The sequence below is a fragment of the Notamacropus eugenii genome, chromosome 1 (assembly GCF_028372415.1).
Source record: "Notamacropus eugenii isolate mMacEug1 chromosome 1, mMacEug1.pri_v2, whole genome shotgun sequence".
NCBI classification, from domain to species: Eukaryota; Metazoa; Chordata; class Mammalia; order Diprotodontia; family Macropodidae; genus Notamacropus; species Notamacropus eugenii.
The window spans coordinates 323,358,104-323,383,913 of NC_092872.1; the positions used below are offsets into that span (position 1 = coordinate 323,358,104).

Genomic DNA, 25,810 nt, shown 5'->3' on the forward strand with positions numbered 1-25,810 from the left:
AGGAAAAGTAATAGAACTAGCTACGAAGATCTTATCAAAGGGAAAAACCTCTGGTCAAAATGGATTCACAAGAAAATAGTATTAACTTTTAACAAACAATCAGTATCAGTACTACTGAAATTATTCTCAAAAAAATATAGCCCTCTACCAGATTCCTTTTATGAGACAAATGTCATCCCTAATACAGAAACCAAGGAAGCAAAAGCACAGGATTGCCTCCCCAAAATGTGTTAAATTTGTCTTTATGTATAATTGAAAAAAGCTACTATTTGAAGAAATATTATACTTACGGTTTTGATAAATGTCTCCTTTGTTTTATCTGACAGAATATTTGAGACTTATTATGTGCACATGGTTACCCTGTTACGAAAGTAGCTCCTCTTGTAATATGGATGTTGTTAGCTTATGAATTTAAATGCATGAAACTCTATTTTATCAGTCCTGTTATGCTGGAAAAGTTCTGTGTTTGTGTTACAATATTGTGTTGTAAGGTGTTGTAATATTCTGAAGTACTATAAGAAATGGGAAAGTTCCAGGCTTGTCTATAGTCAAGAGGAAGTTTGATCTGAAGTTATTTGACTATCACTAAGAAAACTTAGAAAACTATTGGCTTAGTTATTAGGGGTTATTGCAATAAGATTGAACAGATCTGTGAAAGAATTTTTGCATTGCTCCACTTAGAAAACTGAATCCCCTACTCCCATTGCAAATACTACTTAGTGAAAATGAGGAGTTATTAAAATTTTGTTTATAATCTAGGAGTATATTCTCAATAAAATGAATTATGAAGTTATATCTAGAGTGTTCTGTATTGGTTTTAGTTACAGTTTAAACCAAATGAGCCTTATCAGACCCCAGCCTTAGAAATTTTATTTTGTGATAGGGGTTAATATACCATAAAAGATGGCTATCTGTTAGGTTGGAGGCTTACAGAAGCCTGCCAGTGTTGCTTTTCTAGGTGAGTAAACTACTATATATTCATTATCTATGAGGAATTCCAGAATATAAGTATTTTCTAGATTTCTAATGGTAGATGTTTATACCAAGATAAATAGAAGTAGACAAAGAAAAGGAATAAACGAGTATTGAGTAAATTTTTAAAGATCTGGTAAACTTTGGTTATTGCAACAACATATAAGTAATTTGTAACAGCAAATTACTAAGCCCTAGGAGTGATTAGTGAAACCCTTTATTTGAGGTAAAATCTCATTGGACTATAATCTATTATACCCTAAGCTTGGATTCCAGGTATAATACTTAAAAAATGCTATGATCCACAATGCCCTATGGGAGTAGAATATGTCAATTGTAAGTAGAGGGCAGAGGTAGGATTCTCCCAACTTGACTTCACCAATATGACATTTTCTCTTCAATGGAAAATTTTCCCACCTGGTTGATTTTAAGCCTGGCTATGACATTCTATAAATACCTATGTATTTACAGTCTACTTACAATTATACCTGTGTGACTGTTTCTGGAATTGGCATAAAGCTGAGGGATCATTTTCCCTACTATAACAATGTCTTTTCCTTTTATGGCAAATTTCTATAATCATGGCATGTGGTCAGTAGAAGACACAAACACAATATTATATTTTTATCTCATGGGTTAAGGTTAGAACACATCTAAGCTACTATAATATAATACTAATATGAGGCTAATATAATATAACACAGTTACTGTAATAAAAATCAGATGTAGAAGCTATTCAGCCTGAAATTATAGTCCTTTCCATATCCAAAACAGCTAAGTAGATGTGTAATCGGGTTCTCATCTGCCATTTGGTAATTTTGTTTTCCTGTGTAGGATTACAGTTATTCAAATATCTCACAATGGTGTGGGAATAATTAGACAATGGTGAAAGAATGTGTTAAATTAGATTATAATTCTATTAGTGAGGCTAAATCAGAAATATTTTCTCTTTTGTATTAAGGAAAAGAATTTCAGTGCAATCATTCTTTTTTTAGAGGAGAGTACCTTGTTGACTCTCTTTTGTTGGACCATAAAGAAATCTAATTTTGCTTAATTTCATTATTTAACATGGTAGTAATACCTGTGTGTGGAGAGTGTCCTGAAGGGTGAACATGTTTTACTATAGACAACTCATCTGATGAAATTTGGAATTATTTACTTAGAATATACATACATTCCATCACAGTCCTTTGGTTACAATTGGAGTAAAGTAAGTATCTCTTATGTAAACAAATTTGTATGACTAAAGTACTTAGGAAGTGAGCTCATCTGCTTAAAAAGACTGTCGTTACCTATGTGCTCATATATAAGATTAAAGCCTTAGGTACAACATAACTTCCTAAGGGGTGAATGAGCAGCTAAAAGTGAATGACTAAACAATTGGAGTAAATAGCTGGAGTGAAAAAAATTTAACAAGTTCAGATGATTATATGTTTCTAATAGGATACAAATGCCTTAAACATGCTTGAATAACAAATTCTAAAAACTGATTTCAGAACATAATATATGCCTAAATATATCAACATAACAACTTGCTAACTTATACCACGGTCAATTGTAGATAATAAACTGAAGTTTCTTCCCTTTCTGGGACTAGAATCCAAGGTAAAGAATGAAATAGATGAATTCCAGAAGTTGAGTGATGGTGGAATCAATGCCAACTTAAAAGGCACTTTAAAATCTTAGATTATATATTTACTTTGGTAAATATCAATTTTTTTTAACGAAAGGACTCACTTTACAAGTCATATCATTGTAGGTTCTTTTAGATTTTCCCTTCAACTTGTTATTGGAAGAATCAAGAACAATCAAGTATCTGGTTTAGATAAAAATAGGGGCAGCAAGGAGCACCGAAAACTGTAAATTCTCTAGGATAGGAGTTCCTAAGTTGATGTTTTCATATAACTCTATCACTAAGGAGATTCAAGCCATAAGGCTCTAGATGGTTTTAACCACATGACCTAATTATTAGAAAAACAAAATTAAAATGATTGTATTTAATTGTACTGAGATTTCTTTTGCAAGAGATTGTAACAGGAAAGGGATCTCTACAAGTGATCTGAACTGAGGATTTCCTAGAATAAGAAGCTACTATGAGAACCAACTTAAATCCAGAATTCCTAAGAATAGAGATTTCCAGTTTAGATGAGTAAACTAGAAGATGTTCTCAGTAACTAGCCAGTTGTATGAGAAGTCTGAGCACCAAGATATAATGAACTGATGAAATGGACAATGGAAATAGGTTATTAAAAAAAAAAAACGGTTTGCCTTTTTCTGTCACTCCTTCCCCATGCTCCACTGTTCCTTATAAGGTCTGCTTGCTGAAGGAGGCTACACAAAGTGGCTCTTGTAAATGCACTTTCTCCCTTTTACCCTCACACTATTTCCATCATGTTAAAACACCAAAGTCTTGCAGTTAAAAATTTTTGGTAAATTGTTTAGTAGCTTCAGATCTTGTTGCATCCTGATGAGTCACTCCTGAGATTTATAAACATTGTATCAGTTAGTGATTCATTGAAGAAACTTTCTTGGTGAACCATAGGTAGGAGTGAGGAAAATTAATTTTAGTGCAGTATCATTTGATTATTAATATTAAGGTGTAATATTCCCTTTTCTGAGCCCCCATCTTTCAATCCAGCTTTTAGAGAGACTTCTCCAATTTTAGCAAAAGAATGTAATCATATTCTAGCTCCTCCCAAGGTCTGAGTTGGGCCTCACTGTTTACTTTGTGAACCACAAGCCACCTTAACTCATTCACACTACCAAAGGTGGTTCATTTGTTCTTGTTCCTTTCATTAAAGTTTATGGATACCTGACCTACAAAGGAGAAATATGGTCAGAGAGATCCTGATCAAGGTGATAACCTCTGGCTCTAAGGAGTGTGTAAAGGTTGTTAGGAGCAGCTTGAATCTCAGGACAAGAACACATTTTCACCTGAACTCTACCCTACAGTGATGAAGTAATCAGGAGGAGTTGAGAGCCTTTAGACCACCTCCTTATTAAGTGTCTACCAATCAGGTTTGCCTTTTACTTGTCAAAGGAAATATCAACAATGTTCTATCAAGAGGCCTTAGAAATTCCTTTGATGTCTTTTGGTCACTAAGAAAGAACACAGATCTGAATTTATTCATAATTTTCCAGTCTTACAAATCAATTGAAAAATACTCAGAACTTTGTCTCTTAGAATATTTTGTTAGCTACAAGATAGAGGAATTTTAGAGTTCATGAACTTAAAAGTAATGTATTTGTGGTTGATGAAAAAATTTCTGTAAAACTTAGGTCAGATGAAGAAGTCAACGGAAATAAGTAAATTGAGGAACTGGGAGTTTAGGGTTCTTGAGGGTATGAATCAATTTATGTTGAAATCTCCTTCTGTGGAGTCATGAGTTGATGAAAAGAGAATAATTGTGAGCCAGATATAGAACTCACTGAAGAAAGGAGAGAGACCCGAAGGTTTGCAGATAATCACTACCCTAATTTTGATTGAGTGGTAAATCTGTATTAAATAAGGTTACTTACCAATAGTGGTAGAAGGAGAATGTGGAAGTGACAATAGAGCAACCCAACTCCTCTACCTCAATCACTAAGTTGGGGAAAACAAGTGAAAGTGCAACCAGAGAGTAAAAACAAGTGAGGACCCAGAAATACAAGGAAGGTCTGCTATCACAGGTTCTTAGATCCGCATTTATAAAAGGAAAACAACTTTTGAGGGGTCAACAATAACTTTAATCAAGCACATGCATCATTCACTTAGTTCAGGGGGAAAAGTAAGCACCCTGAACTTCAAGAAAATACAAAGAAGTAATAATCAACAGACATGGCTTCCAACTTATCTAATATAAGCAATACAAAAATCAAAAATTAATAGGTAGATCCAACTGTTTGACCATTACATACATAGTTACAAGAGAGAGAAGTACCAACATCTGGGTTTTCAAAGCCAGGGGGCTCCTAACAACCCCCCAGAGTCTCATCTGGTCAAACAAATACTTCTAATCAGTGATTCCCAAAGTAACACATCACCTCAAAATCTTTATACACTTTTTAGACTCAGAGGGCATCACAACCCTTGAGGAAGCAGTGCCTCATTAACAAAAAGTGTGGACCTTCCTACAAATCTTCCCAGACCCATTAATGGGTGGGGAAGATCTTCTTTAATCACATTATTCAATCAGAGGCACTTGATTATAGGAAAACAGAAAATGCATCCTCAATACACAGGGCTAGCAGGATGCCCAGGGAGAGAGCCAGATCTTACCTAGAACCAGAAAATTAAACGAGTGGGAAAGGAAAACATTTAAGGGAAAAGTAAGTTTCTTATCTATGGTTAGGCAACTCAGAAAGCACAGTGGAAGGGAAGGGTCACAGGGAGGTGGAGGAAGATTGAGAGGGATGTGATATGGGCTGTGGGAGACCTAGAATGGGGTTGAAATAATGACAGCTGGAAGTTCAGAATCACTAGATTAGGAAGGATATGATGTTCTCACCAGGTAGGAATTTTTTAATTATTAAGAAATTAGTTTGAATAGGTTATCAACATTGTGACGGGTTTGGTCCTGCTGAAGGGATCAGTGCCAGGTAGGGAGCCAGTGGAATGGTGTTTTTCTCCTTTTAGACAAGGCAATGGGATTCCAGACAGGATACATATGGAGGGAGAACAATGGCATGGTATGTCTTGTTCTGTTGCCTGAAGTCAGAAAGGCTGCGGGTAGGAATAAATTACCAGTCACAATTCATATTATACACTAAATATATTCTTACTCTTCCTTTTGAGGTAGACAATTGACCTAAGTGAAAAAGTATAAGTAAATTATTCTGAGGGTTCAGGGATCTGGTTGAACTGAAGAATGGAACAAGGAGCTACCCTTCCTCTCACTTGAGGACAGCTTTCCTAAGATTCAACCAAGTTCAACCATGTGCCTGAATCCAGATCTGAGAGTAGGCATAGTGTAGGTCCTCAAAAGTCTGGATAAAACTTACTTTTCCAGTTTTATATCACATTATTCCCTTTTATACATACATGATTTCAATCCAACTAGACTACTATTATCTGGTCTTACCCTGTCCTTTCCTTCTTCCATTTGCTAGTTTTTCATGCTTATCTATAACATACTTTTTCCTTATTAATTCATGTTTCTCTTCTTGCTAGGGTCAACTCAGATGCCACCTGATCACATGAAGCCTTCTCTCATTCTCCCAGCTAAGAGTGATATCTCCTTCCTCAACTCCTTTATAGTCTTTTCTATGAATCTCTCTTGTGATTCTTATCACATTCTTCCTATATCATGTTTAGTTTTGCCTATTTTTTTCTTCTCTTATAGACTATAACAGGCTACTTGAGGATAGGGACTATTGTTTCATATTTATACTTCTATCATGCATTTTGAACTTAGGATAAGAAAAGAGACTGAACATTAGTTTTCACTGCTATATCAAAGTGCCAGAGAAGTACACTTCTTTTTACCAATGCAGGTCATGATCTTCTCTACATTAGTGCTTTCTATAGTCTTAGAGCATTGTCTAAAGCAGAGGTGTCAAAAACTTGAAACTTGCAACCCGCAACCAGACCTGGCTTAAAATTCAATTTATAACTATTTAATAAAATATAATAAACATGGATAATGTTATACTTTAAACAAGTCAAAATAAGGCCCAGAGGGCTCCTTCTGTATGGATTAGTGACTTCCCTTTCTATTTGAATTAGCATCACTGGCCTAGAACACTGCAAAAGTTTAAATGATTCACACAGGATTATGCAGCCCCATGTCAGAAAAATGACTTGATCTCAGGACTTTAACGCAAACTTTCTGTCCACTATTCCCTATGCCATAACTGCCATATGGAGGTTGCTTAATTAATGTTTGCTAAATATCATTTAATTGAATTTATGTACTGAAACTCATTACAGAATAAGCACCTTTGTCCAAAAGGAGACTGTGGAATGATGTAAAGAACTAAGGATAAGAGATAGAAATTTGACTTTCCACTATTTCATATTAACTGTGTGACTTTGAGTTCATTCTTTTAACTTGAGCTTCAATTTCTCCATCTATAAAATGAGAATAATCATACCTGTTCTGCCTGTCTTATGAAGATCAGATGAGATAATAGGAATAATAATGCTTACCACCACCGGTCAAATGTATTATCTCCTTCTTCACAATTGTTGATAATCTTATGAAACCATGCAGAATCAGAGTGGTGCCTGAGTACCAAACACAGTAACATTTTCAGGATTTTCAAAACAGCAGATTCTCCAAACACCTATATGGCCTTGATTTGGACCAAACCACAATTCTATAATAGTTTAATAATTATTTGCTTTATGAGCGGTACTCAGACTTAGGAAGGGACCAATTCATAGTAGGTGGGAAAATTAGTTGTTTTCACTTGACTAGCCATTTTTGGGGCCTGATACTACAAAAGCTATGTATGCTTTTTTCACAATTTCTAGTGTGTTTCAAATGGATACACCACTAACCAACCATGTCACTGCCACCTCCACTGCCCAGAACAGATTCTCTGGGAGTAGTTCAACCATATAGCAGCATTCATTTCCAGCTATAGTGACAAACAGGAGACACATGTACTACCCACACTTTAATGAAGAGTGTGATGTAACTGATCTCACCTTGTGGCTTTCATTCTTATTTTAGATTCAGCCACCTGTTAGATGCTTTTCTGTTCCTCTTCCAAATAACATTTCAAGCTCCCTCATCCATCAAAGGACCTGACAGTGACCAAAGTATCCTGTCCATGAAAATCATCTGAGCATATGTCCCATGTTCCTAGGAAACAATAATTGTCTGAAGATAGTACAAAAAAATCTAGTCTGTCAATCATTCATTCATTTACTATGTTAGGTACCAGGGATAAAAGGTAAGTGATTGGTCTGTGGTGGACCCCAAGTCACAAGATTGATACTTGTATACAAAAAAAAGGTTCAGTAAAAAGATCTTGATGGGATAAAGCAGTGGTAAATAGCTTGGGGTGGTCCAGGTGCCACAGTGAAAATATCTAGATGGGATTAAGGAGTATAAAGTAAGCTAATTAAGTAATCTAGGTGGGGTTGTGGTCAGTCATGCACTTTGGATGAGATACCAAGGACAGAGTTACATGGGAAAATTCAGGGACTGGACTGCTGAAATGTATGGGAATATTCAGGTTTCAGGTCCCATCACCCCATCATTAAATGTAAGGGTACAGGGGGGCCTGCTTGGTAATAATTCAGTCACTCAAGCCTTCTTTCAGTCAAAGTAGTAAGGTTAGTTGTATGGTGGACAAGATTCCTAGTAAATCTGCAATATTGTAAAGCCAACAGGAGTGGGTAGAGTTTCTAGAGAATCTGAAGTAGTGTATTGCAATGATTCAAAAGTGAGGCATGTTTCTTGTTCCTCCAGGTGATACTGAGACCAAGCTGTGTTGTAAAAGAAAACAAGCTATTTCCTTTTGAGGTCTCAAAAGGAACTGAACTTTTTCCAAATCTTTAAAAGACAATCAAGGTATAATCAATGCTAAAAAAGACAACCCAGGGGCAAAGTCTTGTGAATTGAACGAGACTGAACCACTTTTGCTTACAAGCCTCAGGTAACTAAGAGCACCTGCAGTTTTCTCCAATTCCTTTAGGTCCAAGAGAATTGGGCATATGGCTCCTGATAAAAATATGTGACTGTGTCCAAGACAGCCTCATAACTATATGACCTGAATGGAATCTGAGAAAGTCAGGTTTGAAAAGTACCTCTAAGCCTTCCTAGGTGCTTAGAGAGTGACCCCAAATGCAGAATGAGGAAGGGATAGAGGGAGGGGAGGCTTCATCCCTTTTGGTGTTGGCTGAAGAAGGACTTGAGAGGGTCAGGCAATTCCTTCTGCAGAGCACCAAAATATATTGTGTTTTCGAGTGTTGGGAACCATGAAATGTAATGAAGGAGGGAAAAGGGGTCTGCCTGGAAAGAAGTCAACCACTGAAGTCTTGTTTTCTAGTGAAAATAGCAAGGTTTATTGTAACACTAGTATGGTGTGCACAAGATTCCCAGTAAATCTGCAACCTCATGGGGGTAAGAATGATGGTTTTATATAGAAAAGGGAAAAAGAGTCAATAAGAAGATCTGGATGGGATTAAGGAATGGTAAGTAACCTGCCCCCTCTGCAAACAATGAAAAGTATAGATGGGATTAGGGATTGTAAATAGCCTGGGGTCAGCCAGATGCAGACAATGAAAGCAGTTTAGTGCTTGGAGAGGCACAGTGAAAGTACTATTCAAAGGGTTATTGAGTATCTAGGTGGACAGGAATGGGCCAGATGCCTCAGGCGAAATGCCAAGGACTGAGTTGTGTGCAAAAGTCCAGGGACTGGGCTACTTTCTAAGACAAAGTCCAGGTCCCATAATCCTATCAATTTCCTTATTCCAACATAAAAGAACTACTATATTTTTTGCATATATGGATTCTTTTCCTCTTCCTTTGATTATTTTGGGATATATTCCTAGTGGAGATATTGTTAGGCCAAAGAGTATGACCAGGTTGTAAAAAACTTTAAATGAGGAGGTTATATTTGATGCTACAGATAGCAGAGCCACTAAGTTCTTTAAGGAAAGGAGTAGTGTATTGGTTTCCTAAAAAAATATTTTTTTCTCATGCTAAAAAAAGAAAGAAACATAATAAATAAGATTTCACTTTAAGAAAATTACTTTGGTAATTGACTGCCAGAATTGGAATAGGGATAGACTTGAGTCACCTTAGATGGTGGTGAGGTGAGTAGAAAGAAGGGGATGGTTAGGAAACATGTTGTGGAGATAGATTAAGATAGAACAAATGACCGGACAGGTGGAATGTATGAGATAAATTAAATAGCCAAAGAGGGAGTTTAAGAATATTCCAAACATAGTGAATGCAGTGAGCAAAGATGTGGAGGCCAGAAGTTTTAAAATGCATTTGAATAACAGTAATTTAGTGTAGTTAAAAGGAAAAAATATCAAATAGATCTAGAAAAGTGTGAATAGGGGTTCATCTGTCAGGACAGGAGTATGAAACTTATGTGGTTTTTAAACATAGGAATGTCATGATCATATGAACACATAAGAAAACTTACAATAAAAATAATCACTGATATTTGTACGGATCAATAGTTCTCAAAATGTGTTCAAGGACCTAAGATGCTAAAAGTTAATAATTAAGAAAAAATTATAGAATTTTAAGATTTTGAAAGTCTCATAAATTATTGCATTTGCTCTTCACAACAGTGATGTGAGGTAAGCTATTGCCCCCACTGCAGAATAGTTCACTGAGTTTTAGGGAGGTTAAGTGATATGGTCACAGAGTTTTTCTGACCCCAAGTCCAGCATTCTTTGCACTTTATAAAATTGGAATTGTGTATATGAATAAGCAACAACTGTTTTAAGGAGACAAAAAAGAGGTGGAAGCACAAATAACCTTTTAAGAAGGCATAGCAAATACTTCAAGTGGGTAGTACTAACCACGTGTATTCTAGAGCTCTCAGTAGAAATAAAGGTGAGAAAACTAATGCAAACCATATGAAAAGACAGAATCAACTGGATATTGTAATTGCTACTTACATGCATACTAACCCAGATTTTCCTTTAAAATTACTGAGACCTTTCTCAAGATTTGGTTGGCCCAGAAATTCAGAATTAGTTGAACAAGACTTGACTCCTTTGTATTGCTAATGGTCATCACCATAATTTCCTAGGATAGTGAGGAGTCTCTTAAAGTAGGAAGGTGGGGCATTCTGGGAAGATGGAAAAATAGGTCAGAAATTTCCAGGCTCTTCATATTTCGTCCACAAACATAGAAAAACTATCATGAAAAGAATATAGAGCAGCAAAAAAAAAGGGGGAGAACTAGATGTCATCTTAAGATAATTTGAGAGGACCTCAGAAAAGACAGAGCCTCTAAGGACTGAGGTTTGGCCAAAGTGAAGTGTAGACACCTCCTGGGCAACTACATTTAATCAACAAAAAGCAAGTCCTGGAACAGCTCTCTCAGAAAGCAGATTAAGCCTCAAGAAATTTTGCCTCACACACTTTTATATCATAGCCTCAGGAGCTTTCACCTCATGAACTTTTACTTCATAAAGAGCAGTGGACAAATGAGTTAGGAAGATTGAAGGACCTCACCCCCTGCGATTTCCAGAGTCAGACCCAGCAGTCCGGACCAGAGGTGATCCCTTATTGTGACTGTGGGCAAGGAGGAGCATGCACACACCAGGTGAGTGCAGATACAGCAAGAAACAAGAGTATTTTTAAGACAGAATTAAAGAAAATAAAAACGAATAAGCAAAGAGAAAAGAATCCAAGCATAGATAGCTACTTTGGTATAAAAGAATATCTAGGTTCACGTTCAGAAGAAGACAGTGAGGTTAAAAAAAGCCACTCCTACCACAAAGTATAACATCAAATGGTCATAAGCCTAAAAAGAGTTCTTAAAAGAACTTAAAAAGAAATGTTAAAAAATAAAACGGGGAGGAGCCAACATGGTTGAGTAGAAAGATACACATATGCTAGCTCCAAACACACAGGCCATAAAATACCTGTAAAGAAGAACTCCCAACAAATTCTGGAGCAGCAGAAGCCACAGAAAAATGGAGCAGAGGAGATATCTGTTAGAGAGACCTGAAAAACTGACCCAAAAGGTCCGTCGTGCACTGGACCCAGAGCAGAGCCAAGCCCTTCCTTGGCCACATGGCACCCAGAGGAGCAGATCCAAGCAGGCTTCAGGGACAGAATCTCCAGCAGCCACGCAGGTCCCTCCACCCACAGGTGCCAAAGGCCAGTGAGAGGGGTTTTTCAGGTCACCAAGAGGGGAGCGAGGTGTCTCCATAATTCAGGCCCCCTCAGAAGGCAGCAGGGGAGGCAGCAGCAGACAATGGCTCCCAAAGCAGGCAGGAGACCAGATCGATTGTTGAAGGTCTCCACATAAACCTCCTGAGACAACTGAGCCTTGTGTGGTGGCCCTGCCCCCACCTGAGCACCTGAAAGTAATTTCACACTGAATAGCAGCCACACTTCCGCCAAAAGCCTGGAGGCTGGGGAACAGCATTTGAATCTCAGCCTCCAAGCACTACCTGGGTGGATCTGGTGGGGAGGTGGTTGTTGAAAGGAAACTCAGAAGTCAAGTAACTGGCTGGGAAAATGCCCAGAAAAGGGAAAAAAATAAGACCATAGAAGATTACTATCTTGGTGAACAGATATCTCCTCCCATCCTTTCTGATAAGGAAGAACAATACTTACCATCAGGGAAAAACATAAAAGTCAAGGCTTCTGTATCTCAAACATCCAAGATGAATATACCATGGGCTCAGGCCTTCGAAAAGCTCAAAAAGGCTTTTGAAAATCAAGTTAGAGAGGTGAAGGAAAAACTGGGAGGAGAAATGAGAGAGATGCAAGAAAAGCATGAAAAGCAGGTCAACACCTTACTAAAGGAGACCCAAAAAAATGCTGAAGAAAATAACACCTTGAAAAATAGGCTAACTCAATTGGCAAAAGAGGTTCAAAAAGCCAATGAGGAGAACAATGCTTTAAAAAGCAGAAGTAGCCAAATGGAAAAGGACATTCAAAAGCTCACAGAAGAAAATAGTTCTTTCAAAATCAGAATGGAACAACTGGAGGCTAATGACTTTAGGAGAAACCAAGAAATCACAAAACAAAACCAAAAGAATGAAAAAATGGAAGATAATTTGAAATATCTCATTGGAAAAACAACTGACCAGGAAAATAAATCCAGGAGAGACAATTTAAAAATGATGGGACTACCTGAAAGCCATGATCAAAAAAAGAGCCTAGACATCATCTTTCATGAAATGATCAAGGAAAACTGCCCTGAGATTCTAGAACCAGAGGGCAAAATAAATATTCAAGGAATCCACAGAACACTGCCTGAAAGAGATCCAAAAAGAGAAACTCCTAGGAACATTGTGGCCAAATTCCAGAGTTCGCAGGTCAAGGAGAAAATGTTGCAAGCAGCTAGAAAGAAACAATTCAAGTATTGTGAAAATACAATCAGGATAACACAAGATCTAGCAGCCTCTACATTAAGGGATTGAAGGGCATGGAATATGATATTCCAGAAGTCAAAGGAACTAGGACTAAAACCAAGAATCACCTACCCAGCAAAACTGAGTATAATACTTCAGGGGAAAAATTGGTCTTTCAATGAAATAGAGGATTTTCAAGCATTCTTGATGAAAAGACCAGAGCTGAAAAGAAAATTTGACTTTCAAACACAAGAATGAAGAGAACCAGGAAAAGATGAACAGCAAAGAGAAGTCATAAGGGACTTACTAAAGTTGAACTGTTTACATTCCTACATGGAAAGACAATATTTGTAACTCTTGAAACTTTTCAGTATCTGGGTACTGGGTGGGATTACACACACACACACATGCACACACGCACACACACATAGAGACAGAGTGCACAGAGTGAATTGAAGAGGATGGGATCATATCTTTAAAAAAATGAAATCAAGCAGTGAGAGAGAAAGATATTGGGAGGAGAAAGGGAGAAATTGAATGGGGCAAATTATCTCATAAAAGAGGCAAGTAAAAAACTTTTCAGTGGAGGGAAAATGGGGGAGGTGAGAGAGAAAACTTGAAGCTTACTCTCATCAAATTCTACTAAAGGAAGGAATAAAATGCACACTCATTTTGGTATGAAATCCTATCTTACAATACATGAAAGTGGGGGAGAAGGGGATAAACAGGGTGGGGGGGATGATGGAGGGGAAGGCAATGGGAGGAGGGAGCAATCTGAAGTCAACACCTGGGGAGGGACAGGATCAAAAGAGAGAATAGAAGCAATGGGGGGCAGGATGGGATGGAGGTTGATGTAGTTGGCCTTGCACAGTACGACTATTATGGAGGTCATTTGCAAGACTGCGTGGATATGGCCTATATTGAATTGCTTGCCTTCGCAGGGGGAGTGGGTGGGGAGGGAGGGATGGGGAGAGGTTGGAGCTCAGGGTTTTAGGAACAACTTTTGAGTACTGTTCTTGCTACTAGGAAATAAGAAATACAGGCAATGGGGTGCGGAAAGTTTTCTGGCCCTACAGGACAAAAGAGAAGATAGGGACAAGGGAAGGGAGGGATGATAGAGGAGAGGGCAGATTGGTGATGGGGCAATTACAATGTCGGTGTTTTGGGGTGGTGGGAGGGGACAAATGGAGAAAAAATTTGGAACCCAAAATTTTGTGAAGATGAATGTTAAAAGTAAAATAAATAATTTTTTTAAAAAATCCTTCAGTGTCCTGATAGGAATAAGATTCGTTAGAGCCAGATTGCAGGCATATTGATCGAGGTAAGAATGTCCTAATGAATTCATGCATTACATAACTAGGAAAACAAGGAATAGCTTACCTGTCAGATTTAGAGAAAATGGATGAATTTATGACCAAGCAAATGAGATCATTTTGAAATGAGAAGTGGATAATTTTGATTATATTAAATTAAAAAGGTGTTGCACAAACAAAGCCAATGGACCTAATATTAGAAGGGAAGCAGAAAGCTGAGAAACAATTTTTGCTACCAGAGTCTCTGATAGAAGTTTCATTTCTCAAACATATAGAGAACTGAGCCAAATTTATAAGAATACTAATTTATTCCCCAGGTGAAAAATGGTAAAAGAATGTGAACAGACCATTTTGAGAGGAACAAATTTATGCTGTCTATAGTCATATGAAAACGTGCTCCAAATCACTATTGACTAGAGAAATGCAAATCAAAATTACTTTGAACACCTATCATATTAGCTAAGATGACAAAAGATAAAAATGATAAATGTCGGAGAAGATGTGGGAAAATTGGAACACTAATTCATTGTTAGTGGAGCTGTGAGTTGATGCCACCATTCTGGAGAGCAATTGGGAACTATGCTCAAAGGGCTATATCCCTTGACTTGTAGCTCTATATCCCAAAGAGATCATAAAAATGGGGAAAGAGCCTACATGTACAAAATATTTATAGCAGTTCTTTCTGTGGTAGCCAAGAATTATAAATTGCACATATGCCCATCAGTTGGGGAATGACTGAACAAGTTGAAGTATATGAATGTGATGGAATACTATTGTGCTATAAATAATGATGAACAGATTTCAGAAAAACCTGGAAAGAACCAGGATAATATTGTATACAGTAACAGAAATTTTGTACAATGATTAACTACTATAGGTTTAGCTCTTCATAAAAACTCATCAAAAATATCTAAGAAATTCCAAAAGACTCATGACAAAAAATGCTGTCCACATCCAGAGAAAGAACAATGGAGTCTGAATGGAGATTGAAGCAGACTATTTTCACTTTTATTTGGTTTTTTTCTTTCTCTTGATTTTTGCCTTTTGTTCTGATTCTTCTTTTACAATACGACTAATGTGACAATTTGTGACATATGAATGTAATGGAATATCATTGGTCCGCAAGAAAAATGATGAGCAGGAAGAATTCAGAAAAACCTGGAAAGGTTTACATGAATTGATGCTAAGTGAAGTGAGTAGAATCCAAAGAACGTTGTAGACAGTAACAGCAATATTTTGCCATGCCTAATGTTGATAGACTTGACTTTTCTCAGCAAAGCAAGGGTCTAAGAGATCTTCAAAGGACACATGATGCAAAATGCTATGCATATTCAGAAAATGAACTATGGAATCTGAATGCAGACTGAAGTATACTATTTGAACTCTTTTTCTGTTTCTTTGTTTTTCTTTCTTCTTTCTCATGATTTATTCCATTCTTTCTAATTCTTCTTTATAAGATGACTAATGTGAAAATTTGTTTGATATGAATGTATATGTAGTCTATAACAGATTTGCATGTTGTTTTGGGGAGGAGGAGGAGGGAGAAGAGAAGAGTAGAAAATGTAAATCTCAAAATCTTATAGAAGTGAATATTGAAAACTAAAAATAAATAAATAAATGATTTAAAATTAAAAAGAACTTTTTTCTTTTTAAAAGAATGAAGAGCTCATTTTGCAAGTCAGTTCCTTTTTAGGACTTTTCCTGTAGCCTATTAATAGCCTATGAATCTTTACCACATGCAAGGTTCAGGTAAAGATACAAAGAATAAATGGAGAGGATTCTGGGAAGATGGAGGAATAGGTCAGAAAATTCCAAAATCTCAAAATTTTCTTCCACAAAAGAGATAAAATAGCACTTTTAGGCAAATAAAGTGCAGGGAAAAATAAATAAGGAAAAGGACACAATAGGGGGCTTCCTGGGACAATTGGAGAAGATCAGAAGAAAATCCCCAGGACAAAGTTTGGTCCCTACGAAGAGTAAACACCTCAGTGCTAGGGTCCCTGTTAACGACAAGTGGCAAAGTCTGCGGATACCTGCTTTGGGAGCTTGCCCTGGCCCCAGCCACCAGAACTTTTACCCCTAGGATAATGAGGGGAATTGGGCATGTGAGCTGGGGAAGATTGAGGGAGCCTCTGCTGACAAGGAACACCAGTCCTAGCTGTGGTGTGGAGATGTGGCCAGGGATGACAAGGAACTATCACACACCCAGTGAGTATGAACGAAGTGGGGCAGAATGCCCCTGGCTGTGGGCCCTTTCATGATGTTGAAGGTTTGGCTTTGGTTCCAGGCTAAAGGGGAGACCTGAGATCTGGGGTAAAAGGCACCATATACCATCCCCCAGGGCTAGAGGTGACTACAAAAATTAAGCTGTTACTACAAAAATTAATGTACAGACAAAAGAGAAAGAATCCAACCAGAGGAAATTTTTATGGGAATAGAGAAGACTGGGTTTCATCTTCAGAGGAGGATACTGAAGCAAAGAAACCTTCTTCTGCCCCACAGAGTAATGTCAAATGGTCACCTGCTCAAAAAGAATTAATAGAACTTTAAAGACTTGGAAAATTGAAGTAGAGAGGTGGAAGAAAAACCAAAAAAAGTAGAATAATCCAAGAAAAACAATAAGATTATAAAAAGAAAGTCAACCAATTAGAAAAGGAAATCCAAAATCTTAAGAAAATGACACTTTGAAAATTAGAACTTGGCAAGTAAAGTTAGTGAAGTTATAAGATATCAAGAAATAATTAAATAAAACGGAAAGAGTGAAAAAAATACAAGAGAAACTGGGACATCTCTTGCAAAAAACAACTGATCTGGAGGAAAAATCCAGAAGAAAAAACATAAGAATAATTGGACAAACTGAAAATTATAATCAAAAAAATAATCTTCTTAGAATAATGCAAAAAATAATTTTTTTTAAATTGTCCTGAAGCATTAGAACAGAAGGGGAAAGTAAAAATAGGAAAAAAAAATCCATTAAACACCATTTGAAAGAGATACTATGAGGAAAACTCTCAGGAATACCATAGTCAAATTCTGAGACCCCCAGTTCAAGGATAAAATATTAAAAGCAATAAGAAAAAATCAATTTAAATATAATGGTGCCACAATTAGAATCACGCAAGACATATCAGGGCAGACACCAAAGAACCCCAGATCTTGGAACACTATGTATTGAAGAGCAAAAGAACTGGGGCACCAGACAAAAAATTGATACTCAGTAAAGTTAAGCACAGTGCTGAATGAGAAAAAATGGACATTTGATCACCTGTCAGACTTTTAAGACTTTGCTCAAAAAAAAAAAAAAAAAAAACCTGAACGTAATAGATTTGACATGCAAGAGCCAAGAGAAACATAACGTACATGCTAAAGACTGATTACAAGGGATTCAATAGGGACAAATCATTTACTTTTTATATATGCAAAATGTATATATCTCTAACATTGTAACTGGAGAGTTCATAAGAAAGATTGGAGTTGTTCTGAGTGTGATATGACTTTTAAAAGTAAAACAATTTAGGAACAGCTAAAAAGAGTAATTACTTTATACAAATGAGGTGCAAGAGGGAGAATCAGTACAGAGGAATTAGATGGGGGAGGAGGACTGGTAGTTCTGATAACGTACAATTATCGGGAATGCATTTACAAGGAAACAATACACGTACATATATATATGTATATATATACATATATATTTAAAAGAGTATAAGTCTTCTAAATTCAGAAGAAATAAAATGGTAAAGGGATAGGGAGGGGAGAGAAGATAAGGAATGGATCTCTAGAGGGGAATGTGAGGGAATAGTTCATAGGGGGCTGCAGAAGGATATTTAGATTAATGGGAATGTGGGTATAGGGGAGGGATCCTTGGAGAGGATTAGGCTAAGTAAAGTAGAAGTAAAGTAGAGGGGTCAGGAGGGATAAGAAACAAGAGATATGCTCAAGCAAAAAGCAAAAATCAGGAGTAGAATTGGTAGGAAAAGTATATGTGCCTATGTATGTATATACATATATGAGTTTATGTATATATCTGTATTTAAATAATAATATGTTCACACTTAATTGTAGCCTTGAGGGTGAAGGGGAGAGGAAGGGCAAAAAAAGAATAAAGTAAAAAGTGCACAGCAGAAAGCAAAAGAAAACTTACAAGGAAGCAAAGAAAAGGACAGCTCTCAGTACAATGTATGGTATTTATCACCCAGGTTTTTTTTTAGTGAAAATTTATCATGTATTTGAATCCTCTCACGTTCATCTATGCACATGAAATTTTTTTTTCTTTTCTTACTTTACATTTAATTTCCAATGTATAAGTTTATGACATGCTTTTTTTCCTTACTCTATATTTATGTTCTGGTGTTTTAGTGTAAAATAATTTTTTTAAAAAGAAAGAATAAATGGCATGTCTGACTGAAACTTTCTAAACTTTCATATGTGTTACATGTAGTTCCATTTGTTCATCTTCCACGTGGTTTTCATCACATGAACTAATGGCTGCAAAGTCAATGTAATTAAGCTTCTTAAGGCCCTATTTAATCATACTGTCTTACTACTAACAGATTTAAGCAGTATTAAAATGGTATGGAAGCTGAAAAAATTAATCTGGAAGAAAGATTTCTACAAGTCTGTCCTAAGAAGAAGTTCTATTCCAGGTACTGTCAGCTAATCACCAAGTTATAGGCAGTAAGTCAATTTAAAAGAAAGAACTTCTGGGAGCCAAGATGGTGTATCAAGCAGTAAATCATTTTAACTCCCCCATATTTGCCTCTGAACAACCAACTAACCATACACTAGTGCCTCAAAATAAATTCTGAATCAGCAGAGCCAGGGAAAAGGTGAGGTGGAACAGTCTTTTAGCCCTAGAGAATTGGAGGATCTACACGAAAGTTTCATCTTGCAGGGAGAGGGAGAGAACATGCCAGGACAGGAAGCATCCCAGCAAACCAGCAGCAAGCCCCACTTCAGCAAACCAATGGGAGGTCCTGAGCCCCAGTGCCATGGAGCAGGCATATATCAACACCAGGACCCCTGAGTGCCTAAGCATAGCCAGGGGAACTGGTAGACTCCAACTACAAAAAGAACCCCAGGCTTCAGGGCAACCCTGGGTGCATAGGTGTCCTCCAGCAGCCAGACCTCCATGTGCTTCATTGTAGCCCAATAAACGCAGAAAAACCCCACCAGGCCTCAGAACGTGCCAAGCACCACCACTGCTACCCCAGCTCAGCACCAGGCAAACTGCCAGAACTTTAGAGCCTCCAGCAGCACTAGCCAACCCTCATTCCACCTCCAAAGCATAGCAGCAGAAAAGAGAGCTCCCTGTGGGCCTCAGAGCAAGATTAGTGCAGCACCAAGGAAATAACCAAGGTCTGCAGCCATGAGAACATGAAGTCAGAGACAGTGTTCCTTCCACCCTGGGACCAGAACTCAGATGTAAAAGAAGGTAAAAGGCCAAAACAAAAAAGAGGAAGGGGCATGAGCAGGAAAAGAAGCAAAGAATCTGACTATAGAAAGTTATTCTGGTGACAGGAAAGGCGGAGACACAAACTCAGAAGAGGAAAACAATGTCAAAACACCTATAGACAAAACTCCAAAAAAAAATGGGAAGTCATCTCAAGCCCATAAAGAATTCATGGAAGGAACCTAAAAGTCAGAGGAGAGAAGTAGAAGAAAAATGGGGGAAAGAAATGAGAGTCATGCAGGAGAAATATGGGGGGGTGGGGGGTGGAAATCAACAACACGTAAAACTGCTTTAAAAGTCAAAAAGGCCAGATGGAAAGAGATACAAAAATCCAATGGGGGCAAAAAAAAGGACCTATGGCTTAAGAAGTACAATTGGACAATTAAATGGAAATAAATAAATGAATGGAAAAGAAAGTACAGAAGCTAATTGAGGAAAAAAGTTAAAATTGGACAAATGGAAGTTAATGATAATTCTAAGAAGATTCAGTACAAAAAATTCAAGTGAAACTTGAAAGGAGAAAGAAAACTCCTTTGAAGCTGTCTACTTCATGAAGTCATCTGTTTCAGGAAAACATTTTTCCTTAGAAATTCTTGTCATTGGGGGCAGAGCCAAGATGGCAGAGTAGAAAGACGCACATACACATAGCTCCGAACCCACAACGCATAGAACAACTACAAAGAAGTAACTCACAGCGAATTCTGCACCCAGAGGCCACAAAACATTGGAGTGAGGGAGATTTCTGTCCTGGAGAGACCTGCAAACCTCTCGCAAAAGGTTCTTCCCGCTGCGGACTGGGCGCCAGGACTGGGAGCTGAGTACAGCCCTGCCGGGGTCGCTGCACCGAGAGGAAAAGATCCAAACAGGCTTCAGGGACGGGATCTCCAGCGGCTGCACAGGTCCTTCCACCCACAGGTGACGGGAGTCAGTGAGAGAGTCTCTTTGGCGGGTAGAGGGGGGAATGGGGTGCCCCCATGGCTCAGGTCCCCTCGGGAGACAGAAGCTGAGGGGCGGTGGCAGACCGGGGCTCCCCAAGCAGGCAGGAGCCTGGATCCATTCTTGAAGGTCTCTGCATAAACTCCCTGAGGGAACTGAGCCCTTGAGGCGGCCCTGCCCCGACCTGAGCATCTGAAATTAATCTCACACTGAATAGCAGCCCTGCCACCGCCCAAAGCCCTGAGGCTGGAAGCAGCATTTGAATCTCAGACCCCAAACGCTGGCTGGGAGGATAAGGAGGTGAGGTGGGTGTGAGGAGAATATTCAGAGGTCAAGTCACTGGCTGAGAAAATGCCCAGAAAAGGGAAAAGAAATATGACTATACAAGGTTACTTTCTTGGTGAACAGGCATTTCCTCCCTTCCTTTCTGATGAGGAAGAACAATGCTTACCATCAGGCAAAGACACAGAAATCAAGGCTTCTGTGTCCCAGCCCACCCAATGGGCTCAGGCCATGGAAGAGTTCAAAAAGAATTTTGAAAATCAAGTTAGAGAGGTGGAGGAAAAACTGGGAAGAGAAATGAGAGACATGAAGTCAAAGCATGAACAGCACATCAGCTCCCTGATAAAGGAGACCCAAAAAAATGTTGAAGAAAATAACACCTTGAAAACTGGCCTAACTCAATTGGCAAAAGAGGTTCACAAAGCCAATGAGGAGAAGAATGCTTTCAAAAGCAGAAGTAGCCAAATGGAAAAGGAGATTCAAAAGCTCACTGAAGAAAATAGTTCTTTCAAAATTAGAATGGCACAGATGGAGGTTAAGGACTTTCTGAGAAAGCAAGAAATCACAGAACAAAGCCAGAAGAATGGAAAAATGGAAGATAATGTGAAATATCTCATTGGAAAAACAACTGACCTGGAAAATAGATCCAGGAGAGACAATTTAAAAATTATCGGAGTGCCTGAAAACCATGATCAAAAGAAGAGCCTAGACTTCATTTTTCATGAAATTATCAAGGAAAACTGCCCTGAGATTCTAGAACCAGAGGGCAAAATAAATATTCAAGGAATCCACAGAACACCTCCTGAAAGAGATCCAAAAAGAGAAACTCCTAGGAATATTGTGGCCAAATTCCAGAGTTCCCAGGTCAAGGAGAAAATATTGCAAGCAGCTAGAAAGAAACAATTCAAGTATTGTGGAAATACAATCAGGATAACACAAGATCTAGCAGCCTCTACATTAAGGGATCGAAGGGCTTGGAATAGGATATTCCAGAAGTCAAAGGAACTAGGGCTAAAACCAAGAATCACCTACCCAGCAAAACTGAGTATAATACTTCAGGGGAAAAATTGGTCTTTCAATGAAATAGAGGATTTTCAAGCATTCTTGATGAAAACACCAGAGCTGATAAGAAAATTTGACTTCCACACACAAGAATGAAGAGAACCATGAAAAGGTGAACAACAAGGAGAAGTCATAAGGGACTTACTAGAGTTGAACTGTTTGCATTGCTACATGGAAAGGCAATATTTGTAACTCTTGAAACTTTTCAGTATCTGGGTACTGGGTGGAATTACACACACACACGCACACACACATAGAGACAGAGTGCACAGAGTGAATTGAAGAGGATGGGATCATATGTTAAAAAAATGAAATCAAGCAGTGAGAGAGAAATATATTGGGAGGAGAAAGGGAGAAATGGAATGGGGCAAATTATCTCTCATAAAAGAGGCAAGCAAAAGACTTATTAGTGGAGGGATAAAGAGGGGAGGTAAGAGAAAAACATGAAGTTTACTCTCATCACATTACACTAAAGGAAAGAATAAAATGCACATTCATTTTGGTATGAAAACCTATCTTACAATACAGGAGGGTGGGGGATAAAGGGATAAGCAGGGTGGAGGGGATGATAGAAGGGAGGGCATGGGGAGGAGAGTGCAATTTGAGGTCGACACTCATGGGGAGGGATAGGATCAAAAGAGAATAGAAGTAATGGGGGACAGGATAGGATGGAGGGAAACATAGTTAGTCCTATACAACACAACTATTATGGAAGTCATTTGCAAAACTACACAGATTTGGCCTATATTGAATTGCTTGCCTTCCAAAGGGAAGGGCTGGAGAGGGAGGTAAAGAAGTTGAACTCAAAGTGTTAGGATCAACTGTCGAGTAATGTTCTTGCCACTAGGAAATAAGATATACAGGTAAAGGGGTATAGAAAGCTATCTGGCCCTACAGGACAAAAGAGAAGACGGAGACAAGGGCAGAGAGGGATGATAGAAGAGAGAGCAGATTGGTCAGAGGGGCAATTAGAATGCTTGGTGTTTGGGGGGGGAGGGGAGAAAAGGGGAGAAAATTTGTAACCCAAAATTTTGTGAAAATGAATGTTAAAAGTTAAATAAAAAAAACAAATAGAAACTGGGGGGTCGCTAAACCTCACATAAGGTTTATATGCCATGTATTGACTTTTAAAACTACAAAGAAACAGAAAAAAAAAGAAAGAAAGAAATTCTTGTCATTGACTGAAGTCCACAAATTGCTTAATTCAATCTCTCTAAACTCAGAGACATTCATTCCGGAGTCATAGTTAATTCTAACAGACATCATGAATCAATCAAATTCAAAAGAATGAAAAATGAAAGAAAATCTAAAATACATCTTGGGGAAAACAAATGACTTGAAAAATAGGCCCAGGAGAGACAATATCAGAATCATTGGTCTACCTGAAAGTCATAATCAAAAGGGGGACCTGGATAACATCTTTCAAGAAATTATCAAGGAAAACTGTCCTGATATCTTGGAACCAAAGGGCAAAAAAGACATTGAAATAATCCACCAATTACCTCAGGAAAGAAATCAAGTGAAGGAAAAAATACTACAAGTGACCAGAAAGAAACAATTCAAATATCAGGGAGTCACAATCAGTATCACGCTGAACTTGGAAGCTGTGATACTAAAGGATCAGAGGTCATAGAACCTGATATTCTGGAGGGCAAAGGAATTAGGACTACAACCAAGAATTATTTACCAGCAAAATTAAGCATAACAAATCAAAGGGGAAAATGGTTCTTTAACAAAAATAGAAGGATGTTAAGTCTTCATAAAGAGAAGACCAGAACTAAATCAAAACTTTGACTTCCAATATCAAGACTCAAGACAAACATAAGGTAACAAGGGAAAAGAAAACAGAAAGGATTCAATAGAGCTCAATTGTTTACATTCCTACATGGGAAGATAATACTTGTAACTCTTTAAAAACTGTTTCAATAACAGTACAGATAGAAGAAATAAACATAGATAGAGGGTATGCATGCAAGGGTATTTGAAGAAATATCAAAAAAAGAAGGGATGAGAATGGGGAGTTAAAAGGGTGCAGAAGGAAGGGATACGTAGAACGGGGCAAATTATCTTACATGAAGCAACAAGAAATAACTATTGTAGTGGAGGGGAAGATGGGGGAGTGATGGGCATTGTTTGAACCTTACTGCCATCAGCATTGGCTCAAAGAAAGATATACATGGTCAGATGAGTATAGAAATCTATCTTACCTGACAGGGAAATAGGAGGAGAGGAGATTAAATAAAGGGGAGGTGGAGAATGACCAAAGGAAGGGCAGATCACGACAGGGGATAGAAGCAAAACATTGGTGATGTGGGAAAGGGTGAAAGGAGGGAGAGGGCAAAGAGGAGGAAGAATAGGATGGAGGGAAGTACACCAATAGTAGTCATAACTGTGAATAGGATGAACTCTCCCATAAAACAGAAATGGACAGCAGAGTAGATCAAAAACCAGTATCCTACGATATGTTGCATACCAGAAACACACTTGAAACAGAGAGACACACAGAGAGCAAAGGAAAACCTGGAAAGACTTGTACAAACTTATGAAAAGTCAAATGAACAAAACCACAAAAACAGTGCACATTGTATTAGCAAACTCATGTGATGACCACCTATGAATGACTCAGCTTTTCTCAGCAACACAATAATCCAAGACAAGTACAAAGGACTTATGAAGGAAAATGCTATTTATATCCGGAAAAAGAATGGATGGACTCTACATGAAGACTGAAGCATACTTTTTTACTTACTTTATTTTTTTCAATAAATAATTTTAATAATTAGTTTTGGTTTACTTTTGAACTGTTTCTTCTCCCACAACCATGATGAATATGAAAATATTTTACATGATATGTGGGTGTAAAGTAAATGATGTGATAATAAAGATGTGATTTAAGGGTGCAAAGGGATTGTAAAAGTAATGTGAAAAGAAAGAGGGAGAAAATGGTAAATTACACCGCAGGAAGAGGCACAAATTTATATAAGAGTAGAGGGATACAGGGGAGGAAGATGAGCGTTTTTTGAGAGTTACTCTCATCTAATTTCATTCCAGGAGGGCACAACAAATTAAGTGCATGATTCTAACTAGCTCTAGACAGTAGGGGGAAAATGGGGAAATAAAACTGAGGGAAGACTAAAAGGGAAGGGAGGACTGGTAAGGGCAAAGTGGAGTAAAAGGAAGGGGAACTGAAATAAGAAAGGGAAGACTGCAGAAGGTGGTGTTCAAAAATTAAAACTCTACTGTGGAGGGGAAGAAAGGAGGGAGAACTAAAAGCACAAACGGGGGAAAGAGGATGCAGCGAAAGATATAGATTGTAATCATAACTGTGAATTTGAATAGGATGAACTCTGCCATAAAAAGGAAAGGAAAGCAGAATGGATTAAAAACAATAATCCAACAACATGTTGTTTACAAGAAACACATTTGAAACAGGGGGAGATACACAGGGTAAAGGTAAAAGGTTGGAGCAGAACACATTTTGTTTCATTTGATGTAAAAAAAGCAGGGGTAGCAATCCTAATCTCAGACACAACAAAACCAGAAATAGATCTAATCAAAAGAGATAAGGGAGGAAACTACATCCTCCTAAAAAGCATCATAGACAACCAAGCAATCTCATTTCTAAACATAAATGCTTTAAGTGAAAAAGCATCCAAACTCTTAGAGAAGAAGATAAAGGATTTACAGGAAGAAATAGACAGGAAAATTATTACTGGGGGACCTCAACCTTCCCCTCTCTAAACTTGATAAATCTAACCTCAAAATAAACAAGAAAGAAGGCAACGAGGGGAATAAAACTCTGGATAAG

At 37.9% G+C, this 25,810-nt stretch overlaps 1 protein-coding gene, 1 long non-coding RNA gene and 1 gene segment (V, D, J or C); 2 read left to right on the plus strand and 1 right to left on the minus strand.

Moving 5' to 3' along the window:
* The window catches only part of LOC140517968 (immunoglobulin alpha-2 heavy chain-like), a gene marked incomplete at its 5' end in the record, with an annotated part of 937,512 nt that overhangs the window by 679,990 nt on the left and 231,712 nt on the right, over window positions 1-25,810 (plus strand). The window lies entirely within an intron of this gene.
* The window catches only part of LOC140529449 (immunoglobulin heavy constant epsilon-like), a 321,603-nt gene that overhangs the window by 122,174 nt on the left and 173,619 nt on the right, over window positions 1-25,810 (plus strand).
* Window positions 4,676-8,466, minus strand: LOC140517974 (uncharacterized). Its single transcript, XR_011971801.1, has 3 exons — window positions 7,604-8,466; window positions 7,100-7,177; window positions 4,676-5,674 (listed from the first exon to the last, which is right to left on the minus strand). It is a non-coding gene; the product is annotated as an uncharacterized lncRNA (long non-coding RNA).